The following is an 18,750-nucleotide window of genomic DNA, read 5'->3' as shown; positions in this document are numbered from 1 at the left end:
AGATCAGGCAATGCCTTTTGGAGGCTAACTGAGTATATTTGAGTGTAAGCTTTCGAGAGTCTAGCTCCCTTCGTCAGACAAGATGTTATACAGAACTGAAAAAAATCACAAGACTTATATACACACTAAACAGAGCTCATCAAAGGATTTTAGGAAACTTTGGAATTAACAAAATGTAATATACACAGGGTCTGCTATTTACAACAGGTCCATAAACTAAAGCTCATGAGACATGACAAGAGGATGGTAAGCTCTTGTTGCTATCTGATTGTTGTCAGATTAATGGCCTAATAGTAATTAATGGTCTTCATAGCCAGAGCAGGTCACACATAGGCCGACATGAAGCTGGCATGGATATTGAGACCATGTTGCAAAGTTTTAAATGTGAGCATTAGTTTATATTCCCATTCCCTTCTTTCTCTTTGTGTCTTAAAATGTCCCATTAAGGTTGTAACCCGCAGGTCTTCTACTGTGTGTCCCTCTCCAGAGAAATGTGCAGCCACAGGGAGATCTGTCCGGCCGTTGTTAATAGTAAATCGGTGTGAGTTCATACGTTGACTCTGCCCTGTTTCCCCGACATAGAAGCCTGTAGTGGGGCATCGCACACACATGATCAGATCAGGGCCGATTCTGGGGTTTCTGCCGCCTGAGGCAAATCTCAGGCGGCCGCCCCGAGTGATGGCCGGCATCTCCCCCGCACCGCAGCCAGCCGCTCACCTGTCCCACGCCGCAGCCGGCCCGCGCTCTCAGCTGTCTCCACATCCCGTCAGGTCCCACGACGTCACCCTGCAGCTGTCACGGACCTCCATGCTGTGGTGAGCGTCCCCCACCGGGCACTCACCACAGCCTGGAGGTCCGTGACAGCTGCATGGTGACATCGCAGGATCTGACGGGATGTGGAGAGCGCGGGCGACGGGACAGGTGAGCGGCCGCTGTCATTTTTGTTAAGTGATACTTAACAAAAATGACAGCAGGGGGGACATAATGCCGCCCACCTGCCAGACCGCAAAATCTGCCGCCTGAGGCGGAAGGCTCATTCCGCCTCATGGCAGAAGCGGGCCTGGATCAGATACACCACATTGAAAGATCTGCAAGAAAATGTTCCCTTGATTGTGTGTACCTCCTGTGACTGTGGGACTGGTACATTATCAGAAATATGGATGTATGTGCAGGTTTTGCACCGGTTTTGTAGGCAGGGTGAAGTGCCATTATCCGTTGGGGCCTTCAGAGCACTGTGGACAATGATTTGTCGCAGGTTTGGTGGTTGCCGAAATGAAAGCAGTGGGGGGACTGGGAATATTTCTTTTAGTCTGCTGTCCTTGTGTAGCACAGATTGGAGTTCCCTAGAAATCTTTCGTAGGATCTCCAGCTGTGGATTGTAGGTGACAACTAGGGGCACTCGTGTTTCATCTTGGGTCTCCTTGTATGTGAGGAGAGTGTCCCTGTTGATGGCTGCTGCTTTGCTGATCTGTTTGTCCGTCATGTTTGGTTTGTAGCCCAATTGGAGGAATTCAGTCCTAAGATTAAGGAGGTGCTGGTCCAGGTCTGCTTTTTCTGAGCAGATACGGTTGTATCGAATAGCCTGGCTGTATATAATGGATTGTTTTGTATGTTTGGGATGGAAGCTGTCGCTTCTCAGGTAAGCAGTTCGGTCTGTCGGTTTGCGGTATATTGATGTTAGTATCTGGTGGTCTTTAATGCCTATAGTTGTGTCCAAAAAATTGATTTCACTACGCGAATGGCTTAGTTTGAGGTTTATGGTAGGGTGAAAGTCATTGAAGTCTTCATGAAATTTAAGCAGGGCCTCCTCACCTGCAGTCCAGATAATCAGGATATTGTCAATGTATCGAAGGTAAGTCATAGGTTTGATGGTGCATGTGGATAGGTATGCTCCTTCCAGTTCTGCCATAAAAAGATTTGCATACTGGGGTGCACATCTTGAGCCCATTGATGTCCCCATTCGCTGGAGGTATAGGTCATCTCCAAAGGCAAAATGGTTATGGGTTAGCAGGAATTGAATGAGGTCTTGTTTCTCCAGGTGTTTTCGACATGCTGCAATTCCATCCTTGTGGGGGATGTTAGTGTACAAGGATTCCACATCCATGGTGGCCAATATGGTGTCGTCAGGTAGTGGGCCTAAGGCTTTTAGTTTGTTTAAGAGGTCAGTAGTGTCCTGGATGTAGCTGGGAGTGTCTCTGACCAGGGGTTTTAGGATATTTTCTATCCAACCAGAGATATTTTCTGTCAATGTCCCAATGCCTGAGATTATGGGTCTCCCTGGGTTGCCTTCTTTGTGGATCTTGGGGAGCATGTAGAGGCAGCCTGGTCTGCGATCTTCTGGAATGAGCAGTTTAATTTGTTCCTGGATGTTATTAGGAAACTTCTTGATCATGTCCTTGAGTGGTTTTTTGTAGGCCTCTGTGGGATCACTTTCAAGTTTAGAGTAGTGGACAGGGTTGGATAGTTGTCATATAACAACAAGAGAAAAACAGAGGTGGAGATACAAACTCTAAAAGCATTACTGGAGAATGACACTTCAGGACATTCTGATCCATAACAAAAAGAAAAAGCTCCATAGACTGAGACAAAAAGGCCCCATTACTACGGCCACAATCCCTAGCCCAGCTCATCAGAACTGTGTGGTGAACCTCTCCTCCTACAAGCCAAACAAACATGAAATGTCAGTTCTCTCCAGAGGTCTTTCCTTTTGCACCTCAAAAAACATTGACAGCATCAAACTCTGCAACGACATGGAGGAGTTCTTCAGAAAAATAAGACTGAGGGAATACTTCCATGACAAAGACCCTACCTGCAACATGGATCCTGGTATTGAAAAGCTTATAAGGAAACCCACTAAGAATTCTACTTGGACACCACGCCCTGGAACCAATTCAACACTTGATAAATACATTGACTGCTTCAGAAACAAAGTAAAATCTGAAATCCTGGAGAAAAGAAAAAAACAAGTACATAACCTTACTCTGCAAGAACAAAAGGCTATTAAATCACTTAAAGGGAATCAGGACATAAAAATAAAACCTGCTGATAAAGGGAGCACAGTAGTCATCATGAACACCACTGACTATATCCAGGAAGCAAACCGACAACTATCCAACCCCGTCCACTACTCTAAACTTGAAAGTGATCCCACAGAGGCCTACAAAAAACAACTCAAGGACATGATCAAGAAGTTTCCTAATAACATCCAGGAACAAATTAAACTGCTCATTCCAGAAGATCCCAGACCAGGCTGCTTCTACATGCTCCCCAAGATCCACAAAGAAGGCAACCCAGGGAGACCCATAATCTCAGGCATTGGGACATTGACAGAAAATATCTCTGGTTGGATAGAAAATATCCTAAAAACCCTGGTCAGAGACACTCCCAGCTACATCCAGGACACTACTGACCTCTTAAACCTGACGACACCATATTGGCCACCATGGATGTGGAATCCTTGTACACTAACATCCCCCACAAGGATGGAATTGCAGCATGTCGAAAACACCTGGAGAAACAAGACCTCCCAATAAAACCAATAACACAACTCAATTCCTGCTAACCCATAACCAATTTGCCTTTGGAGATGACCTATACCTCCAGCGAATGGGGACATCAATGGGCTCAAGATGTGCACCCCAGTATGCAAATCTTTTTATGGCAGAACTGGAAGGAGCATACCTATCCACATGCACCATCAAACCTATGACTTACCTTCGATACATTGACGATATCCTGATTATCTGGACTGCAGGTGAGGAGGCCCTGCTTAAATTTCATGAAGACTTCAATGACTTTCACCCTACCATAAACCTCAAACTAAGCGATTCCCATAGTGAAATAAATTTTTTGGACACAACTATAGGCATTAAAGACCACCAGATACTAACATCAATATACCGCAAACCGACAGACCGAACTGCTTACCTAAGAAGCGACAGCTTCCATCCCAAACATACAAAACAATCCATTATATACAGCCAGGCTATTCGATACAACCGTATCTGCTCAGAAAAAGCAGACCTGGACCAGCACCTCCTTAATCTTAGGACTGAATTCCTCCAATTGGGCTACAAACCAAACATGACGGACAAACAGATCAGCAAAGCAGCAGCCATCAACAGGGACACTCTCCTCACATACAAGGAGCCCCAAGATGAAACACGAGTGCCCCTAGTTGTCACCTACAATCCACAGCTGGAGATCCTACGAAAGATTTCTAGGGAACTCCAATCTGTGCTACACAAGGACAGCAGACTAAAAGAAATATTCCCAGTCCCCCCACTGCTTTCATTTCGGCAACCACCAAACCTGCGACAAATCATTGTCCACAGTGCTCTGAAGGCCCCAACGGATAATAGCACTTCACCCTGCCTACAAAACCGGTGCAAAACCTGCACACACATCCATATCTCTGACAATGTACCAGTCCTACAGTCACAGGAGGTACACACAATCAAGGGAACATTTTCTTGCAGATCTTTCAATGTGGTGTATCTGATCATGTGTGTGCGATGCCCCACTATAGGCTTCTATGTGGGGGAAACAGGGCAGAGACTGAGTCAACGTATGAACTCACACCGATTTACTATTAACAACGGCCGGACAGATCTCCCTGTGGCTGCACATTTCTCTGGAGAGGGACACACAGTAGAAGACCTGCGGGTTACAGCCTTAGGCTAGGTTCAGACGCTGTAACTGTGCGGCTGTATTTTTTATGCGGCTGTAAATGTGCGGGTGAAACTCCGGCCGTGGGAAAAAATAGACATGCGGCTCAAAACATACGGTCATTTACTTGGAAATCTGGTTCAACTAAAAATAACAAATAAAATGTTAAGAAAGTGATGCAAACACCTCTGGATGCATCTGGGAAAGCAGGGAACACAGTTTACATGAATCGCTATTACCGGGGTATGCGATACTCTGCACTATAGCCGATGTCTCTCATGGTTAATATATTGAATTAATAAAACACATTTTCTTTGTAATAAAGTCCCTTTCATTGTTCAATAATTAAATGTAAACGATTCCATCATTTTGCAATTAAATATACTGTTAAAATAAATATATATATAAATAAATGTATATTTATATATATATTTATTTTTTGACAGTATATTTAATTGCACAATGATGGATTAGAATTAAATTATTGAACAAAGAAACTGTATTTAGAATTTAGAATTATATGTGCGCTCAGCTGATTGGCTGATCGGCTGAGCGCACATATAATGAGCCGGTCCGCAGTACAGTCACTTCATTGTGCTGCGGACCAGCGAAGAGGACACATCGGGGTGAGTATAGAGCTCTCCCCACCCCCTCCCCAGCACTGCACCCCTCCCAGCAAGGAAGGGGGGTCACTTAACCCCTTCCTTGCTGGGATGGGTGCAGTCTGACATCAGTCTGGCCCCCAGGGGGTTAAGGGGGATGCAATACATCCTCCTTTAACCCCTTGGGGGCCAGACTGTAAGCAGCGATCTGTAAAGATGCTGCATACTGTAAGGAGCACAACACCGCTCACAATGAAGGGTGTTGTGCTCCTGTTTGTGTGTTTTTTGTGTGTTTCTCCCTTTTTGTTTTTCAGATATCGGTATCCTGGGGATTACGTCGGATTCCATGGACTACATCGATAGGGGGGACCCTATGCGTTTTTTTTTAATTATTTATTTATTTAAAAAAAAAACACATAGGGTCCCCCCTATTTTTATAACCAGCTGGGTTAAAAACCAAACGACAGCAGCCTGGTAACACCAGGGTGGGAAGAGCCATTGGTTTAGGCCCTCCCAAGCCTAAATCTTACCAGTCTGCTGCCGCCCGGTCCAGGAGCGCCAATTTTGACGCTCCGGGACCACTGGCACCCGGCTCTTCCCAGTACCCCTGGTGGCATTGGGTACTGGGGTAATAATAGGGGGTTAGTGTTAGCCATTTTATACCGGCTAACACTAGGCCCCAACTTAGTAATGGATTCCGTCTATTAGACGGATTCCACTACTAAGTCTATAAAGTAAAGAATTAAAGACAAGAGACAAGTTAACAAAAATTTTTATTCAAATAAAAACACCCCCACACCGCTCATTGACCATTTTATAAAAAAAAAACATTAAAAAAACGCTGGTCATGGACGTAGTCCACGGAATCCGACGTAATCCACAGGATACCGATATCTGAAAAACAAAAATGGAGAAACACACAAAAAACACACAAACAGGAGCACAACACCCATCATTGTGAGCGGTGTTGTGCACCTTACAGTATGCAGCATCTTTACAGATCGCTGCTTACAGTCTGGCCCCCAAGGGGTTAAGGGAGGATGTATTGCATCCCCCTTAACCCCTTGGGGGCCAGACTGATGTCAGACTGCACCCATCCCAGCAAGGAAGGGGTTAACTGACCCCCCCCCCCTTCCTTGCTGGGAGGGGTGCAGTGCTGGGGAGGGAGTGGGGAGAGCTCTATACTCACCCCGATGTTGCCTCTTCGCTGGTCCGCAGCACAATGAAGTCACTGTGCTGCAGACCGGCTCATTATATGTGCGCTGAGCCGATCAGCCAATCAGCTGAGCGCACATATAATTCTAAATGTTTCCTCTAATAATGCTATTGTGATAACATAATTAGAAGAAACATTTGATGTTTTCATTAAAGTAAAGTGATGATTAGTACAGAAAGCTCTATTGCCGGCATATGAATTAATGTACTGTACTAATACTGTATTAATGTACTAATTAATATTTAATTAATAAAACACATTTTCGATGAAATAAATTCTGTTTCGTTGGTCAATAATTTAATTCTAACGAATCCATCATTGTGCAATTAAATATACTGTCAAAAAATAAATATATATATAAATATACATTTATTTATATATCTATTTATGTTAACAGTATATTTAATTGCCAAATGATGGATTCGTTAGAATTAAATTATTGACCAACGAAAGGGACTTTATTACAAAGAAAATGTGTTTTATTAATTTAATATATTAACTATTAGAGGCATCGGCATTCGGCATCATTGCCCGCTATTTTTGAAGTACTCCGTACGGACCGCCAGTCAGTCCTCGGCCGCATGTCCAGCCGCAAACAATGGTCTTGTTCATTTTTTACGGGTCCGTTTACGATCGGGCCATAGATTCATACATAGTGTGCACTGTGCAGCCGTATATCCTATACTTTCCAGCGTACGCATGAACCACCAAAAATACCGCCGCACAATTACAGCCGCAAATACAGCCGCACAGTTACATAGTCTGAACCTGGCCGTAAAGTGTATTTGAGGGGCCTGTATGTTAGAAAGCCCCACAAAGCACCCCATTTCAGAAACTGCAACCCCCAAACTCTGCAAAAGCAGATCCAGAAAGTTTTTTAACCCTTTAGGGGAGTCACAGAAATAAAAGCTAAGTGTGTAAGAAATTAGAAAATTTTAATTTTCTGTGCAGAGATTTTTATTGTAATCCAATATTTTTCATAATTATAAACTTATTACCAGAGAAATGCACCCCAATATTTATTGCCCCGTTTCTGCAGTTTATAGAAATACCCCATATGTGACCCTATTGCGCTATTTGATGCAACCACAAGCCTCAGATATAAGGGAGCGCCTAGTGCATTTCAATGGCTCCGTTATATTTGGTCATTTCTGACTGTATCACTTCAGCTTGGCAGAGGCTCTGGGGTGCCAAAACCTAAAAAACACCACTAAAGGGACACCATTCAGAAAACTACACCCCTCAAGGAATGTAACTAGGGGTGCGGTGAGCATCTGGACCCCACAGGTGCTTCACAGATTTTCCCAACAATATGGCGTGAAAAAAGACAAAAGTATTTTTTACACTAAAACGTTGTTCTAGACTTCAATTTTTCATTTTCACAAAGGGATAACAGAAAAAAAAAAAACACAAAACATGTAGCGCAGTTTCTACCGAGTACGGAAATACCCCACATGTGGACATAAAGTGCCAAGAGGGCGCAGGACGAGCCTCCAAAGGGAAGGAGCGCCAATTGGCTTTTGGAAGCTGGATTTCACTGGAATGGATTTCAAGGGCCACGTCGCATTTACAGAGCCCTCGTGCTGCCAAAACACTGGAAACCCCCCACAAGTGACCCCATTCTGGAAACTACACCCCTCAAGGAATCTAACAAGGGGTGCAGTGAGCATATGGACCCCACTGGTGACGGGCACAAATGTGGAACAATGTGACGTGAAAGTGAAAAATTTCATTTTTTCACTTTCACGGCACAAATGTGCCTGTCATCAAGGGGTCCATATCCTCATTGCACCCCTTGTTAGATTCCTTAAGGTGTGTAGTTTCCAGAATCGGGTCACTAGTGTTGGGTTTCCACTGTCCTGGCAGCACAAGGGCTCTGTAAATGCGACATGGCGTTCATCATCCATTCTAGCCAAATTTAACCTCCAAAATCCAAATGGCGCTCCTTCCCTTGAGAGGCTTGCCCTGCGCCCACATGGCACTTTATGTCCACATGTGGGGTATTTACGGACTCGGGGGAAATTGCTGTAAACATTTTGTGTGTTTTTTTTCTCTTTTAACCCTTTGTGAAAATGATAAATTCAAAGCTAGACCAACATTATAGTGTAAAAAATGTAATATTTCATTTTCACGCCACATTGTTCCACATTTGTGCCCGTCACCAGTGGGGTCCATATGCTCACTACACGCCTTGTTACATTCCTTGAGGGGTGTAGTTTCCATAATGGGGTCACTTGTGGGGGGTTTCAACTGTCTTGGCAACACAGGGGCCTTTTAAATGCAACATGGCCCCTCGAAATTCATTCCAGCCAAATCCAGCCTCAAAAAACCAAATGGCGCTCCTTCCCTTTGGAGGCTTACCCTGCATCCGCATGGTGCTTTATGTCCACATGTGGGGTATTTCCGTACTCAGGGGAAATTGCTCTACAAATTTTGTGTTTTTTTTTATTTTTTAGTCCCTTGTGAAAATGAAAAAAATCAAGACAAGATTAATGATTTAGAGTAAAAATTTAAAACAAATTACACCAAATGTTGGTCTAGCCTTGATTTTTTTCCATTTCCACAAGGGGTTAAAAAAGAAAATAAACGCAAAGCGTGTAGTGTAATTTCCCCTGAGTACGAAAATACCCCACATGTGGACATAATGTGCTATATGGGCACAGGGCAAGCCACCAAAGGGACAGAGCGCCATTTAGAGGCTGGAATGGAGGATGGAGGCCATGTCGCAATTACAAAGCTCCTGTGCTGCCAGAACAGTAGAAACCCCCCACATGTGACCCCATTCTGGAAACTACACCCCATAAGGAATCTAACAAGGGGTGCAGTGAGCATATGGACCCCACTGGTAACAGGCACATATGTAGAACATGTGCCGTGAAAATAAAAAATACAATTTTTTTCATTTTCACGTCCCAAACGTGGCCGTCACCAGGGGGCCATATTCCCGCTGCCCCCCTTGTTAGATTCCTTATGCGGTGTAGTTTCCAGAATGGGGTTACTTGTCGGGGGTTTCTACTGTCCTGGCCGCACAGAGGCTTTGTAATTGCATCATGGCATCCTCTAATGGGAATGGCGGCCATACCTATTTAGCTGGGGAAAAAGGGACAATTCTAATTTATTTGGGGGTATTAGGCCAATTATTGGTTTATAAGGTTGGAAAGGGGGGCGTGGCTAGCTGCCGAGGAGAACGGACACTCACTCCGGAGCTCCTGCTACAACAGAGCTAATTAAGCCTTATTACAAGCTATTATTAGCTTTATTCTGCCCTCTGGAGCCCGTACAGACTGCATTCTATCGCCAGACATGAGGACGACATCAAGGAGATCATCGGCGCTCGCCCGGCGGAGGAAGCAGACATCTCTCCCTCCTGCTGCAGCGATGCAAGATGGCGCCGACTCCCCATCTCTCTCCCCTATAGGATCGCACAGTAAGGATGCCGCGGCGGCGTGGCGGGCTCCCCCGGCATCAGCAACTAAGCGGGGAAGAGATAACATTCCCAGTCAGAGATCGGCTGCCCAGCTGAGGGATGATACTGACAGGGAGAGGAACTCTTCACAGGGTGAGAACAAAGCAGTACATAATCTGCAGCAGAGTCGTGCTCTAATACTTCAAGAACGAGCAGGGCATTCACTCATCACTGTTTCCCACCAGCTAAAGTCTTCTCCTTCTAACTGTCATGAGACACACGGTACTCAGCAGCAGCAACACTGTGCAGAGGTAACTTCTTCTACCTCCTGTCTTTTCCCATTCTGTCTGCAGCAGCTATGGTGAGCGCAATACCTCATCCAGACTTGTGCTGTTTAGGGGCGACCTTCTCCGCCGGCGGTGCTGGCCGGGTTCTGGTGTGGTGTTTTTGGGTCTGGTCCTGTGGCATGGGGGTCACAGGGCCGTCCCATGGCCCCCATTCTCTGACTGTGCGCGCCTGCGGGGTTGGTGGCCATTGACTGGCACGGTGTGGACTTAGTGTAGGGACCCATGTGTATCAGATACCTGCACGATGGTACATGGGGCAGTATGGCTTGATCAATTCATACACAAAATTCTGAAGTGTTATTTATTTAGCCTAGGGGCACTAGTATCAGCCATAGGTGTGAGGTGCAGCACTCTTTTTCTTCCCTGAACCGCATTTTGTTTCTCTCTTTTCTCCGTGTTTTGCACTCCTCCTGGTGAGACCCACATGACCGCAATTAGCAGGAGACACCTGAGTGCACATGGTTTTAATCCCTCCTGTCTTTTCCCATTCTGTCTGCAGCAGCTATGGTGAGCGCAATACCTCATCCAGACTTGTGCTGTTTAGGGGCGACCTTCTCCGCCGGCGGTGCTGGCCGGGTTCTGGTGTGGTGTTTTTGGGTCTGGTCCTGTGGCATGGGGGTCACAGGGCCGTCCCATGGCCCCCGTTCTCTGACTGTGCGCGCCTGCGGGGTTGGTGGCCATTGACTGGCACGGTGTGGACTTAGTGTAGGGACCCATGTGTATCAGATACCTGCACGATGGTACATGGGGCAGTATGGCTTGATCAATTCATACACAAAATTCTGAAGTGTTATTTATTTAGCCTAGGGGCACTAGTATCAGCCATAGGTGTGAGGTGCAGCACTCTTTTTCTTCCCTGAACCGCATTTTGTTTCTCTCTTTTCTCCGTGTTTTGCACTCCTCCTGGTGAGACCCACATGACCGCAATTAGCAGGAGACACCTGAGTGCACATGGTTTTAATCCCTCCTGTCTTTTCCCATTCTGTCTGCAGCAGCTATGGTGAGCGCAATACCTCATCCAGACTTGTGCTGTTTAGGGGCGACCTTCTCCGCCGGCGGTGCTGGCCGGGTTCTGCTGTGGTGTTTTTGGGTCTGGTCCTGTGGCATGGGGGTCACAGGGCCGTCCCATGGCCCCCGTTCTCTGACTGTGCGCGCCTGCGGGGTTGGTGGCCATTGACTGGCACGGTGTGGACTTAGTGTAGGGACCCATGTGTATCAGATACCTGCACGATGGTACATGGGGCAGTATGGCTTGATCAATTCATACACAAAATTCTGAAGTGTTATTTATTTAGCCTAGGGGCACTAGTATCAGCCATAGGTGTGAGGTGCAGCACTCTTTTTCTTCCCTGAACCGCATTTTGTTTCTCTCTTTTCTCCGTGTTTTGCACTCCTCCTGGTGAGACCCACATGACCGCAATTAGCAGGAGACACCTGAGTGCACATGGTTTTAATCCCTCCTGTCTTTTCCCATTCTGTCTGCAGCAGCTATGGTGAGCGCAATACCTCATCCAGACTTGTGCTGTTTAGGGGCGACCTTCTCCGCCGGCGGTGCTGGCCGGGTTCTGCTGTGGTGTTTTTGGGTCTGGTCCTGTGGCATGGGGGTCACAGGGCCGTCCCATGGCCCCCGTTCTCTGACTGTGCGCGCCTGCGGGGTTGGTGGCCATTGACTGGCACGGTGTGGACTTAGTGTAGGGACCCATGTGTATCAGATACCTGCACGATGGTACATGGGGCAGTATGGCTTGATCAATTCATACACAAAATTCTGAAGTGTTATTTATTTAGCCTAGGGGCACTAGTATCAGCCATAGGTGTGAGGTGCAGCACTCTTTTTCTTCCCTGAACCGAACTTCTTCTACTATGCTTCCAGATTACTCTTTCAACACTATACCAGCATCTGATGCTCCGCTCACAATTTCCTCTCTGACTGATCTTTTGCATTCATTACAAGCAACAATTCATGCTTCATTTGAACGTACTATATCTACTATACAAGCGTCTGTGCGAGCTATAGAGCAGAGACTATCACTCGCAGAAGATAGAATCGCTGCTGTTAATGCTGATAACAACACAGTGCTAGATTCTCATCGCTTTCTGGACACTGAGCTGCAGCACTTGCATAACTACATAGCGGCTCTCGATGATCGCTCCAGGAGCTACAATATAAAGATGAGGGGCATTCCCGAAAAAGTACCACCCGCAGACCTGCACGGATTTGCTACTGGCTTCCTCAGGGAAGTACTGCCAAATTGCAAGACAGAGGATTTATCAGTAGAATGGGCCAGAAGGATTGTTAAACCCGCTAATCTGCCGCCTGGTGTTCCAAGGGACACGATTGTTCGCTTGCGTTATCTTCACATCAAGAGGGCTCTCTTCTCTGCACTCCGAGACCAACGCGTGGCTCATTCTGACCCCTACCGGAATATTTTGGTTTTTCACGACCTTTCTCCATCAACGCTACAATGGCGCAAATCCTTGGCACACGTCACTTCTACACTTCGCTCCCATGGCGTTGCATATAAATGGGGCTACCCAGCCCATCTCACCGTATTCAAGGGTTCTGACTCGTTCTTGATCCACAACGCAATGGGTCTTCGCTTACTATACGAGTGGAATTTTCTTCCTGCCTCTCCGGTGACTCCTACTCCGTATTCGCCACCACACAGTGAAGCAGATAGTTCCGATTACTGTTTGAACAGACTGTTCGCAAGTTTGCAAGTTTTTCGGATATGTTAAGACTCCGTGGTCTCATAGGCAATAACTTCCCTTGCCTCGGTTATTCCGAACTGTGTGCCCCCCCAAGAGGCTGCGACCTACGTGTTGGTATCTGTATTTGAGCTGACCGTAGTGCATACTGCAGCCGTCTGTCTTTGTCTGTTTATTGTTGGTGCTTTCGCACGTCTTAAGTGTTGTTAGTTTGTCTGTTTATGTCCCTACTCCCCCTCTGAGCGTACTTTTGTGTTTTTGGTTTTCATGATATTCTAAGTAATCGCCAATAGCGGTCATATGTCTCTTTCTACCTCTTAATACTTTTTTATGCTATTGCTATGTAGATCCGTATGTATACTTTGGAGTACACGACTATGATTGTTTTTACAGTGTATCTAGGCGTTGTCTAATCTCCATAGCTTCCTGACTACAACTTCACAGCCTGGACTATCAGCATTTATCTACTACTTGAATCTCGCTATAGCTTAATTACCTTAGACAATCTTTAGATGGCGCAGACACCCAGCTTCTTCTATACATAGCCTGCTTACTCTAGGACCCAACCTTACCATCCATATTGCTCTAGCCTCTACCTCACCATCAAACTGGCTCAGTTGCCACCATAGCTTACTACTGGACAGAAATCTTGCAATTGTCGCTGAATTCCCATTATTGCGCTCCTTCGCTGTTGCCATACTTATTTTACCACATTTCTAAATCTAGACTCCTTTGTTGTTTGTCCTTGTCTGTGTGTTTTTCTGTTTCTGTTTCTGTACCACCCCTTGCTACCCCTAAGCTGGAATTTCATAGTTGTTTGCAGAGCCCAGTATCATATAACAGCTAAGCAATTCTCAGCTTGTATTTTATTCTTCTTTGCATTTGTCTGAGCATACTTTCTTATATATAAGCACAGGCCTGTGTTTTGATTTTCTTCGCATTTATACCGACATGTTATCTCACACAGTACTAGCACATATGTGTCTTTATGGTTATGTGATTCTCGAGCATGTACTAGCTATTGCATCTACCAGCCAATGTTTTGGTATTTTATTCTGTTACTGTTCTTCAGTCTATGCTTGTTGTAAAATACATAAAAAATCCTTCAATAAAAAACTATTGAAACATAAGGTTGGAAAGGACAGGTGTCCATCAAATTCAACCTGTGTTGATCCAGAGGAAGGCAAAAAACCCTCGTAAGGCAGACGACAGTAACCTCATCACAGGGGAAAAATTCCTTCCTGACTCCATAATGGCGATCAGAATAATCCCTGGATCAACGTGACCCCTGAAATAGGAAATAAGGGACAGAATTTAGATAATGTAGAACCCCAGTGACGTGTGGTGCGCCTTGAAGCGATCCAGTATGCAGAGGCCGGGGTGATCAGGACAGGCGTCACACTGGAAAATGGTGTCCTTCCTGATCCCCCTGTTACACCACACTCTGCACTTCTTCTGGGGTCTCCTGCTTTCCAGTGTGGGGGACGTCACCTGGAAAATGTTGTCCTGGTGCGATACGGGGTCCCTCATATCGAGAAGCGCTGGGTCCGCTCCATGGCTGCTAAATATTAGGGCGCTATTACTACTTCTGATATGTTCGGATCGTGCCGCAAGCTACAGGGCAGCGAAGGACCGGAAGAGGGGGTGCTGGTATAAAAGTTATCCCCGTACAGGTGGTAACCTTTATCCAGCAGTGGGAAGATCAGTTCCCGAATGATCTCCCCACTAACTCCGAGGATGGGGGGGGGCATCTGGGGGCTGGATTCGGGTGTCCGTTCCTTCATACACTCTAAGTGCACGTGCACACTGTGGAATGGCGAAGGATAACCCTTTGTGCATTCCGCAGCTGGCACCCACCGGCAGACTGATGCGGGCGCGCGTCTCCGTCCGTGTCATAGACTCCATTCTATGCACGGGCGGATTCCGCTCTCCGTCAAATGTGTTCATTCTTTGGACGGACGATGGAATCCGCCCATGCATAACATGGAGTCTATGACACGGGTGGAGACGCGCGCCCGCATCAGTCTGCCGGTGGGTGCCAGCTGCGGAATGCACAAAGGGTTATCCTTCTCTATTCCGCAGTGTGCATGTACCCTAAGGCTAGGTTCAGACGCTGTAACTGTGCGGCAGTAAAAAAATTTTTTGGTCCGTACATATCCGGGTGGTCTTGCGGCTGTATTTGAAAAGCACTTACGGTCTTATCGTAAGAGTCCGTCCGTAGTGTTATGAGGCTTCCTGGCTTGTTTTGACCCGGGCGAAAGCATGTAATTTATTCATGAATCTGCCCCCGGCCCAAATAAGCACACCCACATCCCTATAAAATCTACGCCCACTCGCGAAGTGCGCCCATATGCTTTTTGTGTTTGGAAAAAAAAAAAAAAATCGTCCTGATGTCTGGAACTAATGTCCCATATGGGCCAGCCCGACGAATGCGGCTTCTCCGCAAACACCAGCCCCTGGTGCTTGGTGTCTTGTGGAACCTTCGCCATTATTATCTGCGGTTGTGTGTAAGTATTTATTTATTCCCATGTTTATTTTTATTTTTTTTATTTCAAGCTTTATGGAACTGTTTTAGAAATAGCGTTACAAAATGTTTAGGATTAGAATCCCTAAACATTTTTTTAATGTATTGTTTCTGCAAGCTCCCTTAAGTACTGTTGACAAAAGGTCCTTAAATGCAACAGTTGAATACCTTTCAGACTAAGTTACATGTGTAAAGAAATTTTTTTTTTTTTTCTTCTTCTCAGAGGCGAAAAAACGAACAGCAGCGCCGTCATCATGTTGGACGCCGCTATTGGGTGCACCCCATTAATTTAAGGAGGGAGACCCGTGGCCACATTGGTTGCCTGTATGATGATTTGCGCCGGTATGTTGATTTTATTTATAAATGCTGTATAATATTTGAATATAATATCATAATGTAAACTTTACTGTACCCGAATTGTACATGTGCATTCTGTAAAATTTTTTTTTTTTTTGGACTAACAAGGTTTGATGTCAATTTCAGCATTTGTAAACCCTATGACATCTTCGTATGATCTGTGTTTGTGTGTAATATTTCTGAGCAATATTTTTCTTCATTTGTTGCAGTCATCCTGACAAATTCCAGGCGTTCGTCCGCCTGCCTATGGAGGCCTTTGATAATTTACTTTCTATTTTGAGCCCACATCTCCAGAGACAGGACACCTACATGCGGAAATCCATCCCGCCTGTGGCCCGTCTGCTCATAACGTTAAGGTGAAGAGGCTTTTGTTGATGTTTGACTATTTGTTCATGTATTTTAATGTAAATGTAATATTGTATAAAAAGATGTAATGATAGACATTTTTTATTAATGTAAAAATCTTTTTTTTTTTTTTTTTTCCAGATTCTTGGCGACAGGGGAGAGTTATGCATCGTTGCACCTCCAATTCCGGGTTGGTAAGTCCACCATCTCTGGAATTGTGAGGTGCACGTGCGGCGTGATCTGGGAGCATTTGCAGCCCATCGTGATGCCCAGTCCGACCCGGGAGATTTGGTTGCAGTCAGCAGCAGGCTTTCAGTCTGTGGCCAATTTCCCCAACTGTATAGGGGCGGTTAATGGTAAGCACATACGTGTGAAGCAACCACCGCGATCAGGATCACAGTATTTCAATTATAAGAAATTTTTTTCTGTGGTCCTGATCGCGGTTGTTGATTCCACGTATCGTTTCCTGGCCATCGACGTCGGCTCCTATGGCAGTACTGGGGACTCCCGGGCGCTACTGAGATCAGAGTTTGGGAGGCGCATACTGTTAGATCACGTGACTCTACCTCCTCCCACTCCTCTTCCGGGTACCACGCATCCCGCTCCATTCGTCATGGTAGGGGATCAAGCCTTCCCTTTACTCAACAACCTGCTGCGCCCTTATCCACGGAGAGGGCTGGATGAACGGGGGAGAGTATTTCACCGGAGGCTGAGCCGGGCACGTAACTTCGTGGAGTGCGCCTTCGGAATCATGACTAGTCAGTGGAGAGTGTTTACCACTGCCCTGCAGTTGAACTTGGGCACAGTTGACATGGTCATTAAAGCTGCCTGTGTTCTCCACAACTACCTTCGGGACTATGCTCCCACCCCGGATGTGGACGTGGAGACACTGCCAGCTTTTAGTGCCCCTCTCAACTATGGCCAAGGGAGACAACTCAACCGCGGGATAGTGGTCAGGAACCTCTTTGCTGACTACTTCATGACTCCTGAAGGCGCCGTGCCCGTGCCCCTTTCACAGCCTCCGTTATGAGCCACGGCCACAGGACTGATGTTTTTCCGCATGTGTGTCACCTGTTTCTGGGATGTGTCAGCTCTTTTATTTTGTTTTTGACCCATATGTATTTGGTTATATTTAATTTGCGTTATATTTATTTTTCAAAAAATATATATATTTATTTTCTCCTAAACAATGTGTCTGGCTTTTCAATGTATATCAACCATGTAGTGTGTTCCCACATAGTTGTAGTGTTCGAAAATACACATAACCTCACTAGATATACTACTGGGCAGGAATTAGCGAGCATGGTCACATCCTGCTAATGTTAATAATTGGATAGTCCTTTCAACCTAGTGTGCAGAAACATTGATGTGATCAAAAGATGTGTATTTCCTATGGAGTGAGCAGCAGGGTGCGCACTATATGTCTAACTTTCTAGTCTGGGATATGTAACAGGATCTGATATTTTCTAGGGACACAGCCCATCTCACTTATTAACAATCACCATTAACACACCACATATATCCCTCCACACATCACCCAGGTGTTGCAGGTGGATGTGGTCTACTTATGTTAGCGTTTCCAGACACATATTTATCATTAAGATTTTTGAAGCCAAAGCCAGAAATTGATTTTAAAACATGCCAAATCTCGCTCTTTACTTTATCACCTGTTCCCTGTCTACAGTCTGCTCCTGGATTTGTTTTCCAAAATCTATCACATAAATCTGCCTGTGTAAACGCAACATTATGTAGTTTGTTGTGTGTACGTTTATAGTATCCTCTACTTTGTAGCTAATTAGCACATGCTGGATGTACCTGCAGGAGGATATTTCGAATCATATCTGACATGATTGCTCTATGTCGAAATGAGTGTGTTATGATGATAACGATTAATGTAGTAAACTATTTTATTGATCATCCCAACCCTCTCCTGCTCTGGCCACTTCCTGCCTTGCCCACAGATGTCAGCAGAGAGCAGTGTCAGACCTTAAAAACACTGAATAGCAACATTCACTACATCTTCGTAGTGGGTTCACAGTACGTGTATTTCAGTCAGTATATTTCTGTCAGTATTGCTACCAAAACCAGGAGTGGATTCAAAACACAGAAAGGATCTGTTGACACAATGTTCAAATGGAGTGGATGTGCGCCATATAACACTAAATAACGGCCATTATTTCTAAATACCAGCCGTTGTTTGAAAATAACAGCAAATCTTTCACATTAAATGGCGGCCATCCACTCAATTTCTACATTGTGTGAACAGAGCCTTTCTGTGTTTTGAATCCACTACTGGTTTTGTTAGCAATACTGACAGAAATATACTGACTAAAATACATGTTGTGTGAACCCACTACAAAGATGTAGTGAATGTTGCTATTCAGTGTTTTTAAGGTCTGACACTGCTCTCTGCTGACATCTGTGGGCAAGGCAGGAAGTGGCCAGAGCAGGAGAGGGTTGGGATGATCAATAAAATATTTTACTACATTAATCTTTATTATCATGACACACTAATTTCGACATACAGCAATGTGTCAGATATTATTCGAACTATCCTCCTGAAGGACATCCAGCAT

At 45.4% G+C, this 18,750-nt stretch overlaps 1 protein-coding gene across 1 annotated transcript in view; it reads left to right on the top strand.

Moving 5' to 3' along the window:
• Positions 1–16,179, top strand: part of LOC138796906 (uncharacterized) — a 48,503-nt gene extending 32,324 nt beyond the window's left edge. The window contains exons 3-4 of the transcript XR_011363846.1: positions 15,696–15,814; positions 16,039–16,179. The gene's annotated coding sequence lies outside the window, so the exon portion shown is untranslated. The remainder of the gene's footprint in view (positions 1–15,695; positions 15,815–16,038) is intronic.
• Positions 16,180–18,750: the final 2,571 nt, after the last annotated feature.

Source organism: Dendropsophus ebraccatus, chromosome 7, assembly GCF_027789765.1.
Source record: "Dendropsophus ebraccatus isolate aDenEbr1 chromosome 7, aDenEbr1.pat, whole genome shotgun sequence".
Classification (NCBI taxonomy): Eukaryota; Metazoa; Chordata; class Amphibia; order Anura; family Hylidae; genus Dendropsophus; species Dendropsophus ebraccatus.
This window is presented reverse-complemented; position numbering and strand designations above follow the sequence as displayed.